Source organism: Triturus cristatus, chromosome 3_1 (genome assembly GCF_964204655.1).
Source record: "Triturus cristatus chromosome 3_1, aTriCri1.1, whole genome shotgun sequence".
NCBI classification, from domain to species: Eukaryota; Metazoa; Chordata; class Amphibia; order Caudata; family Salamandridae; genus Triturus; species Triturus cristatus.
Window position 1 is genome coordinate 485,216,167 of NC_140583.1, and position 12,317 is coordinate 485,228,483.

Below are 12,317 nucleotides of genomic sequence, written 5' to 3' on the forward strand. Positions count from 1 at the left end.
CTTGCAACTCTGTTACTGCTTTCTGCACCCCTCTTGCCTCTTTCTGCATCTCTGTTGCTTCTTTTTGTACTTCTCTTGCTTCTTTCTGTACCTCTCTTGCTTCTTTTTGCACCCTTGTGCTTCTTCCTGCACCCTTCTCCCCTCTGTATGTGCCTCCTTCTGCATACCTGTTCCCTTTCTCTACACCTCTCTTACCTTTTTCTGCAATTCTCCTGCCTCTTTCTGCAGTTCTCTTGCCTCCTTCTGCATCTCTGTTGCTTCTTTCTGCACTTCTCTTGCCTCTTTCTGTACCCCTCTTGTCTGTTTCTGTAACTCTTATGTCTGTTTCTGCAACCTTCTTGCCTCTTTCTGAACTTCTCTTGCTTCTTTCTGCAACTCTGTTGGTTCTTTCTGCACTTCTTATGCTTCTTTCTGTACCTCTTTTGCAATTTTTGGCATCCCTCTTATTCCTTCTGCACTTCTGTTGGTTCTTTCTGCAATGCTCTTGCTTCTTTCTGTACCTCTCTTGCTTCTTTCTGCACCCATGTTGCCTGTCTCTGCAACTCTCTTGCCTATTCCTGGACTTCTCTTGCTTCTTTCTGCACTTCTCTTGCTTCTTTCTGCACCCCTCTTTCTTCTTTCTACACTTATCTTGCTTCTTTCTGTATCCCCCTTGCCTCTGTCAGCACCCCTCTTCCCAGTTTCTGTACATCTCTTGCCTCTTTCTGCAATTTTCTTGCCTCTTTCTGCACATTCGTACTCTTTCTGCACCTCTGTTGCTTTTTTCTGCATTTCTCTTACCTCTTTCTGCACCCCTCTTGTCTGTTTCTGCACCACTGTTGGTTCTTTCTGCACTGCTCTTGCTTCTTTATGGACCTCACTTGCCTGTTTCTGCAACTCGCTTACCTCTTTCTTCAGTTCTCTTGTCTTCTTCTGCACCTCTGTTGCTTCTTTCTGAACTTCTCTTGTCTCTTTCTGTGCCTCTCTTGTCTGTTTCTACACCTCTGTTGGTTCTTTCTGCACTGCTCTTGCTTCTTTCTGCACCTCTCTTAAAAATGATGACACCCCTCTTGCTTCTTTCAGCACACCTCTTTCTTCCTTCTGCACCTCTGTTGGTTCTTTCTGCACTGCTCTTGCTTCTTTGTGCACCCCTCTTGGCTCCTTCTGTGCCCCTTTCCTTCTTTCTGTACCTCTCTTGTCGCTTTATGCACCTCTGTTGCTTCTTTCTACACTTTTCTTGCCTCTTTCTGTACCCCTCTTGCCTCTTTATGTACCTCTGTTGCTTCTTTCTGCACTTCTCTTGCTTCTTTCTGTATCCCTCTTGCCTCTTTCTGCACCCTTCTTCCCTCTTTCTGCACCTCTCTTGCCTCTTTCTGTACCCCTGTTCCCTTTTTCTGTACCTCTCTTATCTTTTTCGGCATCTCTCTTGCCTCTTTCTGCAGTTCGCTTGTCTCCTTCTGCACTTCTGTTGCTTCTTTTTGCCTGCCTCTTGCCTCTTTCTGTACCCCTGCTCCCTTTATCTGCACCTCTTTAACCTCTGTCTGCACTTCCCTAGCTTCTTTCTGCTTCTTTTTTGGCTATGCTCCATACCTAACTAGTAGTAAAATGGTAAAGCAGCTGTACCAGAAAAGTAATGTTTAAGATATGTTGTGTGAGGAATTAGTGATTATGGTACTTTGTGAGTGTCTCTGGAAAAGTTCACTTGAAGTGCACTAAATAAATCTAGGTGTCTCTTTGAAATATGAAGTGCGGTCTCTCAAGTTATAAGGTCTGCATGGTTTTCTGATTGAGGTATTTATGTACCTGCACATGTATTGTGATATGTCTTATACATCTGAACATGCTACACATATGAAACACAGGTATACATCTATTTCTATGTTTCTTTGATATGATGCTACTAACAAAAGGTACAGACTTATGTATGCATGCTTTTAGGAAGATGGTGAGACTTATAGCAGAGACATGTGAAAGATTGCTTTGGGTAGGCCCAACACCCTGTGTAGTCGTAGAATGATGAAGCAGCAGCACAAAAGTGAGATTTAAGGCATGTTAGGAGATGGATTAGTTATTATACTACTTTATATGAGTCTGTGGAAAGCTAGACGTCAAATATACTACAGAAGTTTCATTATCTGCTTCAAATGTGAAGTGCAGTCTGTCATGTTTTAAGGTCTGCATGGTGTAATGACTAAGGTATGTCTCTACTTGCACATGTATTCTGATACGTATTATGTATCTGAATATGCTAGATGTATAAAACACAAGTATACATCTATTTGGATTTTTCTTTTATATATGATGCTGCTAGCAAAAGGTACAGACATATGCATGCATGCTGTCAGGAATATGGAGAGACTTACAGCTGAGACATGTGATACACTGGTGTCAAACAATAATGGAGGGAGAGTGAGGAAATGAAGGGAAACGTCCCTATTCCCAATTAGAATCACTTAAACAATGTGGACGTACCCAGAACCTGAGTAAAGAGATCTTGGACTCACTGGAGATTGTCTACAGTGCCAAAGAACCATTAGGTTATTATAAAAGACCCCTCACACACCAACCTGGTTAGTGTCGTGCTTCATCATTGGGGTCCCAACCGGGTGGCTGAATGCTGCCCGGTTGTGCTACGACGCCTGATTACAGCGGAGCAGGTGTGGTGTGAAAGTGTGCTGAAGTGAAGTGCTTGTTAAAAATTACCTCTGGTGATACTTCCCGGGTAAATTTATTTGTGGCAGCCCAGGGTATGTTAAAAATGTAAAGGTGGACAACTAACGGAGTGACTTGACTCGTAGTTGTCTGGGTTGGTCTACATGTTTCAGCCCCAGTGAAAAATTTAAATGGGCTTTCGTCAGGACCTAGTGCAAAAAAGGGAAGTGAATGAAAGTGAGTGGCAAAATTACGCCACATGAGTAGCACAGCCACAACACACATGCTAAGGTGTGTTGGAAAAGGAAATGTGGGTCAACACTTATGACCCTCTTGTCGGTACACTAAATTGAAGTGTGAGGCAGTGAATTGGAGGCCGGGACCCGGGGAGCCATATTTAGGTTTCTTAGAGGGAATTTCACTTCACCCAAAGTGGGACTACAGGCGCTTCCTCTCCCGGGTCCCCGATTCCCTGCCTCACTCTTCAATTTAGTGTACCAACAAGAGGGCCATAAGTGTTGACCCACATTTCCATTTCCAACACACCTTAGCGCGTGTGTTGTGACTGTAGAAGTGTTGGCAGCCATTCCCTCCCCCTCTGCGGAACACCATGGACATTTTATTGGCTAAAGGGTTCCAAGTACAAGTTTGCTCCTTATTGGCTGGGAGCGGTTCACTGTTGTCAACCATTTTGTGATGCACTTCAAAGGAGTATTGGAAAAAAAGTAGTAGAGGGAAGGGTAGGAACACTATTAACTCTGTACAGTGGTCACAAGATGGTGGACAGGGACTGAGAAGGTAAAAATTGTTTTTATATATTTTAAGGGCCATTTATATAATTTGCGTGGGGCCTACAAATCACGGCGGGAAAATAACAGAGTGTGTTTCGGTCTTCTTTTTATTAAGTCCACGGGTGGGATACTTCCCAGGAGCACTATTTACTTAAAATGTGGTGTTTACTTTTCTGACGGGGAGGTGTGGTTGCGCTGCAAAAATGTCAGTATAGGTTTGAAACAGTTTTTATTCAGCAATCACAAATACACTTTCTTAGGAAAGTGAAGCTGTATACATCAGAGAGGTGACAAATGAAAACGCAATTCATAAAATATCCCTTAAGCGTAGCCACACCCTCCCTTTTTTTGTCGCATATAGTTTGTAAAAGTGTTGCCTCATATTCTTGTTAATATCAAAGGGCATCAGTTACTTTTAGAGTAAGTAGAAAAGAAGTGCTACAAGAAACACTCCCGCACTACATCATCTCAGGGCACAACAACAATAACAAGCAAAAACCAGGTAAACACAAATGACGTCATATTACATAGAAATGTACGCTTTATAAAATTTTAAATGAAGCACTATGTATACAATTTTTTTTTAGCAACTACTATTTTATAAAACATTAGCAGTGTTACGGACTGTGAGATGCTAAGTTATCAATGGAAATAACTGTAGTATATGATGTTAATTTCTCGCACAAATAGATCTCCAACCCCTTTGAACTACTATAAAGTCACAGTATTAAAATATACAGGGTGAGTTTATAGTATTCCACAGGAGAACAAGAATAAGGACCACAATAAAAAAATCTAAATTTTTGCAATTTCTGTTCTGTAGAGCTCGGGAAAGTTCTGTCGTAGTGCTTAGAGGTCGCTCACTGCTCTGCTAACAGATCACGTACTCCTTTAAGAGCATATAGGATAGTAGTAGAATATACACTACTATTCCTATATATTCTATAGAGAGAAGGAGAATATTTTCCAGTGGTGAATATATTCAAAGCTTCTTTTCTCCGGGACTTCGAAATATTTTGTGTTCACGCCGACGGGTGATAAACTACCCTGAGGTCAGTATGAATGTGAATATTACAATATACATACTCACACTGTATGATCCCAGGGGGGTAAACAGAGTAAGAACCAGAAGCTGCTGACGTTACATATAAATCTTTAGTCTTCGCGCCAACGGGTCACCAACACTCCTGAGGTGAAGCAGGGTGTCAATATTATAATATACAGAGTCACACTATATGAGCTCAAAGCAGCCAGAAAAGGAACAATGTTTGCTGTATTCTGTCTGTTTCTGAAAACAAGCTGCTGACGTTACATATAAATGGCAAAAACAACCAATAACACTTTTTTGTAAATACAAGTGTTTAAATATTGACAAATAGCTGCGTATTATAAGTATCTACTATGCAATATTCAAACAACTTACAACTCTGGATTATGTTTTGTGGCCGCAAAAGAAGAATCCGACTCTAGAAAAGAGCACCTGCGTCACTGAATGGACACGCGTAAATAACTCGCAAACACTAAACTAATCAATCAACGGGTGTGGTTTATATACTTTTTGGTTATTGAGTAGTCTATGGAAGGAAGATGTGGCTCCGCCTATTTAAGATGTCACGTTTTACAGTTGACACGTGCTCACGTTTTAACTGTTTAACTTGTGCACGTGTTGGTAAAAGTTACAAAATGTGAAGCGGTAAAGGTTTCGATTTCGATTTCGATCCTAACACGTATAAGGTTCTTAATATGTACATACTTTGGAGAACTTAAAAACTGTGTCATTTCCATTCTCATGACTAGATACATCTATTAATTGCCGTAATTCTAAATAGAAGACGTAAAAAAAAATATCGTTCAGAATAGAAGAAAAAAAAACGTGCTAATATTTCTCATCGCTACGGTTTTAAATTATAAAAATGCAAGCATTTGTAAAGCGTACAGTTACCCCTAGAAAGGTGTGCCGGCGCTTGGGGGCTGAGGAAAGATTGAGCAAGGTGTTGCCCACAGTGACATAGAGGTTGGCTAACGTGCCGCTGGAGCCGGGAATCGAACTGTGAACGCTGTTGTTCGAAGTCAGGTATCATAGCTGCTGCGTCACACTTTTTCCACACTTATATGTTAATTAGTGCTAATTGAGTTTTAAACATTGTTAAATTATAACTTATAACAGACTACTGTTACAGTTAGTTTTTCATTACAAAAAGTATGCACGTCTTTTTAAAATTTACTTAAAAACAATATAGGTTTCAGGGACATTGTAGTTAGAAATTAGCATTTATAAAACCTTTGATATTCACTGAAAAAAACATATGTTTCAGGGGCATTATAGTTAGCTGGACATTTCAATCGTACAAAACCATAGAAATTCCACCGTTATCGTTAGTTCAGCTAACTATAACTCGTGCCCCTGAATGCACTGTTCATGACGTCACATATTACATCATTCATGGCATGGTCAGTGACATCACTGATGACATCACTGATGACATCTCAAATGACATCACTGATGACATCACTGATGACATCAGCCACGTGAAAATCTGATGCACCTCCTCACAGTCTAATATAGCCTTTGATGCACCCACTGTTAAATACAGACTACCATTTTCAAAACCATCAAGACACCAATACCAGTTACTACATACGCACTCACTGATTCCTAGGTCTACACACACATCCACTCATTTACTTATACAATCACTTATACATGCAGTCACTCATCAATATAGCACTATCATATGCACTTATATACCTATTCAGACACTCACACACAGCCACTCAACCATGGAGTTACTCACACACCTAGTCAGTCATGCAAAGAATCAATCACACTCCCATTTACTCACCTATACAGTTATACACACACCACCTCACTAATTCATACAGATACTTACGCATACTTACTCTCTTATATAATCACACTCATCCATACAGCCACTCTCACAATCACTCACTCTCACATGTAGTTATTTATATACACCATCACTCATATATACTGCCTTTTACATATACAGTTACTCACACATGTACCACTGAGACATCCATTCACTCACCAACACACCGATACACACATTCACCCACCCATACAGCTGTTTCCACATGCACTCTTGAACCCATACACCCAGTGAATCAATCACTCACACATCTATGCACAGAGTCACACACCTCCAACCCACCCACACACACACTCAGTCTCCCATACAAATACTCAGGCAAACAATCAAAAACCCATATAGACACTCATGTAGCTTCTGAGCAACCCATGCAGCAGCTTACACAACAACAGACAGACTGATACAGACATTCACACATTGTTTAGTCACTTACCCATGCATTCAGTAAGACATGTTTAATCACACTTATACAATCAGTCACGCACCTCCTAAATCCCCCATTCAGACACTTATACACCCACTCATTCTTCAATACACCTAGGAATATATATAAAACATATTTAAAAATTACAGAAACGCACAGTCACTGGATGATGTCATCAGTGATGTCATCAGTGATGTCATTTGAGATGTCATCAGTAATGTCACTGACCATGCCATGAATGATGTAATATGTGACGTCATGAACAGTGCATTGCGGGGGCGCGAGTTAAAGTTAGCTGAACTAACTATAACGGTGGAATTTCTATGGTTCTATACGAAGCTAACTATAACGCCCCTGAAACCTATGTTTTTTTTCAGTGAATATATATATATGAATGAATGAATGAATGAATGTGAGTTCTTATATAGCGCTCGACTTACCCTTGGGCATCTCGGCGCTTGCATTGGGAACCCGTCCTGGTTTTTCCCTGTGAGATAACCCGTACTGGGCATCCCCAAGGTGAAAGCCAGGCATCCCGCCGCGGGGGGGGCCGTTGTGGAGATTAAGCAAGCTTGTTGCCCAGAGCTGCATAGTGTGAACTCGTGCTTAGAGTGGGCACCGAAGCGAGAATTATCGAGTCCGTGGACAATTGGGCTCCGGACCCTGCCGCGTCGTTAATCGAACCCTGGTCCCGGGTCTGACCTCTGCTTCAGGGTATGCCTCCTCTAACCAGTGAGCTACACTTTATCTACAGACAATTTGGTCCTTAGTTTTTGCCATGCTAAACATTGGGTACTGACGTTGGGGCTCAACCGCTAGCCCATGAAAAGATTTCTCAGTGAGCTGAAGTTTGAAGGTTTTTATTAGTGACACAATCGCTCCACCAATGCATTTCGACCACTCAGGGTCTTTATCACAGCTTGGCAGCCATAGCAAACACTGCTCAGCTTTCAACAATTAAGAGCAGAAAAAATGCTCTCACTTGCTTAAAGCAGAGCAGAATTGCTTTTGGACAGAGGGAGCTGCATGTCAGCAGCTCCCTCAGTCCAAAAGCAATGCCAGCTCCTGCAGGATGCAGCAAGTAAGCAGGGACCGCAGGGGCCTTTGGGCTCCCCCTGCAGATCCCAACAAAGCGTCTGGGTGCTGTGGGTGGGACCAGGGCACCCAGACTATAGGCCAGACCCCGGGGGTTGGAGTCACCGGGGCAGAAATATGCCCGGGAGGGGGCCCGCACCCCCTCCTTTGTTTCATAAATTACAAAAATAATAAAATTAAAGGGCTGTCCCCAGGGAAGGGCCCCCCCAAGGAAGGAAAAAAGTGCTATAGAAGGATGCAAGAGGCCCGCCCCTTTTCTGTTGCACTCTGCAATCGCACCTCCTAGCACACTGCTGGTTGGGACTTACTGGAGGTAACAGGAGGGGTAGTTGGTCCCCAAGGATGTCCTTAAAAGCAGCTCCTGGTGCAATACTAGTTGGGGATGAAGTTCCCTTGACTTCTGAGGGTTCGTAAGGGCCAACAAGACCTCATGTGACCTCCAGTAAGTCCCAAGCAGCTGGTTTGCTGAAAGGTGGTTGGAGGCCATGCCCCCTTTCCCCACCACTCAGCAAATGTGCCTCTCGGTGCTCTACTGGTGGGGGGATGACGTTTTCTTGCCTACTGAGGGCCTCAGGACTAAAGTGGACTTCTTCCCCCAACCTGTAGTGCGCAAGGAACTGCCTTTGTGGAAGTCCTGGAAGGCCAGCTACCCCTCCTGTTATCTCCAGTAAGTCCCACACAGCGGGATCGCTCAGAGGTCTATGGAAGCCATGCTCCCTTTCTCCACCACTCTGAAAATGCAGCTCCTGGCACAATACCCAGTGCCTTGAGACCCTCTCGGGTGAGTAGTGCGCTTTATAAACCCCTGATTGATTGTTTGATTGAAGTCCACTTTACTCCAGAGGAACCTTGGGGGCCAAGAAGCCCTCCTGGTACCTCCTCTAAGTCCTACACAGTGGGATTCCAGAGAGCTGGTCGGAGGCCCACCCCTTTCTCTACCACTCTGCACATGTGACTACTGCTAAAAAGAAATATAGAATGTCACTGAAAAAAATAAAGGTTTCAGGTACATTATAGTTAGGAAATTGAATAAAAAGAAACTTACACATTCACTGAAAAAAACAAAGGTTACAGGGACAATATAGTTAGGCTCAGGTTTCACTAATGCAAAACCAGTGAAATTCAGCTGTTATAGTAAGTGAGCTAACTATAACCCATACCTCCGCAATGCACTGCTTATGGCCTCACATATTGCATCACTCATGACATGTTCAGTGACATGAGTCACATGACTGATGACATCACTGATGACATCTCAAATGACATCACTGATGAAATCATCTACAGAATCTCTAACACACCCACCCACACTCCCCTATTGCCCTTCATACATGCACTCCAACTTCCACAATACCATTCTCAAACCCATTCACACACCCATACCAGTACTCACACAGCCACTCACTGTTTACATACACACTCACTCACCCATACAGCCACTCATACACTCATTCACTCACTCACTAATACAGCCACTGACATATCCACTTGTACACCCATACAGACACTCACACACTGAGTCAGTCACTTATAGAGATATTCACACACCTACTCACTTGCCCATACAGTCAATCATACAGCCACTCTCACATTCACTCACTCACCCATAGTCAGTCACATACCTCATCTCACCTATACTGCCTTTCATGTATCCAGTTACTCACCTATATACCACTGACATATGAACTTATTCACCGACACAGCCAGACACACACTCACTCATCCATACAAACCCTCACACATACACTCACTAACCCATACAGCCCCTCACAGACACCCTCACCCAAACAGACACTCAGACCCACATACAGGTACTCAAGCAACCAATCACTCAACCATCCAGAAACTCACGTACCACTCACCTACTCATATAGACACTTAGACACCAAGTGACAGACTAATACAGACATTCAAACAACCAGTCACTCACCCAGGCATTCACTGAGACACCTAATCACTCACTTATACAATCAGTCACGCTCGTACTGAATCAACCATATAGGCCTTCATGCACCCACTAGTTCACCACCAATACACCTTGGTAAATTTATTTACAGTCACAAACTTTTTTAAAACACTTACAGTCACTGGGTGATGTCATCAGTGATCTCATTTGAGATGTCATTGGTGATGTCATGGACCATGTCATGAGTGATGTAATATGTGATGTCATAAGCTGTGCATTGCAAGGGCACAATTTATAATTAGCTGAGCTAACTATAACTGCTAAACCTGAGCCTAACTAAAACGTCTCTGTAGCATTTGTTTTTTTCCGCATATATATATATATATTTTTTTTTTTTCTTTATCAACAACAACGCAGGACCGCGATGGGCATGTGCTTCGCTCCCCAGTGACGCAAATTTATTTGTGGGCTGGTGGGAGAAGCACGTGGCCTGGGGGAAACTGAGTGATCCATGGATCGATAAGATAACCCTATGGCTGAGATATATAGACGATCTTTTTGTTGTTTGGCGTGACAGCCGCTCCTCGGCTGAGGAGTATTTTGCCTCGCTGAACAGCAATGATCTAAATCTGAGATTTACGAGCCATATTAGTGACACCTCTGTGACTTTTTAGACTTGGAAGTATATTTTGAAAATGCAACTTTATTGACCCGTTTGTTCAGGAAACCTACGTCGGTAAACGCCGTTCTAAATGCAGGAAGCCACCACCCAAAAAGCCTTATAAAAAACATACCTTTCGGGAAGCTATTGCGCCTTAAACGCAGTTGCACCACCGTGCAGAGTTTCAATCAGGCCAAAGAACAGGCACTGCAATGGTTTAAAGAGAGAGGCTATACTAATGCGGATTTACATCAGGCAGAAAGCAGGGTAGAGAAGATTAACAGGGTAGACCTACTGGTAGCGAAGGGACCAAGCAAAACCATACAGGAGGGCCCTGTGAGAATGATAACCAGCTACAATGAAAAGTCAAGCAGTATTCTACAGATCTTCAAAAAGAACTGGCATATCCTGCAAACAGATAACATCTTTAAGTACAACCTCCCAGCACGCCCACTGGTAACATACAAACAATGTCCCTCATTGGAAGATCATCTGATCCACAGCCATTACAACTCAATCCCGAGGGTCAAAAATCGAATGAGCGTTGCGGGCTTCTTTCCCTGTAAACGATGTAAGGCCTGCAAACATAGCAGTAAAATAACCAACTTTTATGGCAGACCAGGGGATCCTGGGCCTGTCAGAATGATCAAGCAGTTCCTCAACTGCAACTCTGAATTCAAAGTTTACTGCCTAACATGCCCCTGTCCAAAGCGATAAATTGGGAGCACCATTCACCCGACAAAGAAACGCATCCTCGAGCACATGCGTGCTATTACAGATGAGGATGCAACCTATACCGTTGCTCGCCATTTCGAAAAATTCCATCAGAGCAACTGGAAGCTCCTCAAATTCTGCTGTATAGACCAGGTAGAAAAACATGAGAGAGTGATGAAGACAGGCCCCAGCTAGGCCCGCAGGACACAAGGGTTCACTCTCCTGCAATGGAATCTATAAGGAAGTTGGCACGGAAACTGCAAAGTACAAAGACAAGGTTTATTAACCCTTAAGGGTGGTCCTACAATCCATACAATACCCTTCAGTATTGCATAGAGTAGCACAAAGAACTTGCGTACACGGTCCCCTTTTATACACAACAGAGGGGCTCATAAGTGGGAGGATACAACATGAGGCAAGGAATGTTACCTTTTATGGACATTTTCGATACAAGATCAATATGTGGGCGGAGCTGACATACTCCTTGAGCCCGCGAAAACATGGTCAAGCAAGAACTAACTGATAACAGATGTGGTCAAGCCTGGGCATGCGCCAGGCGGACAAAGGAACTATTTATAGACTGTTACTAGGCAGATTACAAGAGCAACTAACACGAAGATAGGACTCTTCTCGTGGTGAGCACGTGGAGACATGACAATACAAAATGGAGTCCAAACTTCAGTCAACATAACGAAAGAGACATGTGTAAGGCAGGAGAATTCATGTCTTTAGTAAATGCTTAATCACATCGTGGTTTCAATTTACAACAGACGACCCTTTCAGCATTTACTGAAGACATCCGATTTGTTAGGATAATCATCGTATATGTCAATTGTCATCATTTCTTCTACTTCTTTAGCTAAACGTTTCTGATAAGTGACATTGGCAATAGCTTTCTTATCAGGAATACAGAATGATACACATAAGGAACAGAGCAAAGGACCACATTGGACACAGATGCAGCAAGAAAACAGAACTGCTATAATTATACAGAGACCAGTTAAAACCTTCCAACCCCAAGCAGTGATCAATGCCCAAAACCATCCAGAAAAGGACCAAGTGCCGTTTTCTGTATGGATTTCAGCTGCAATTTTATGCAACCTGTTGATTGCATTATAGACTGACGGTGTGTGGTCAGGGATAAACACACAACAACTACTCCCGATAATTTTACAAGCTCCACCTCGATCAGCTAACATAACAT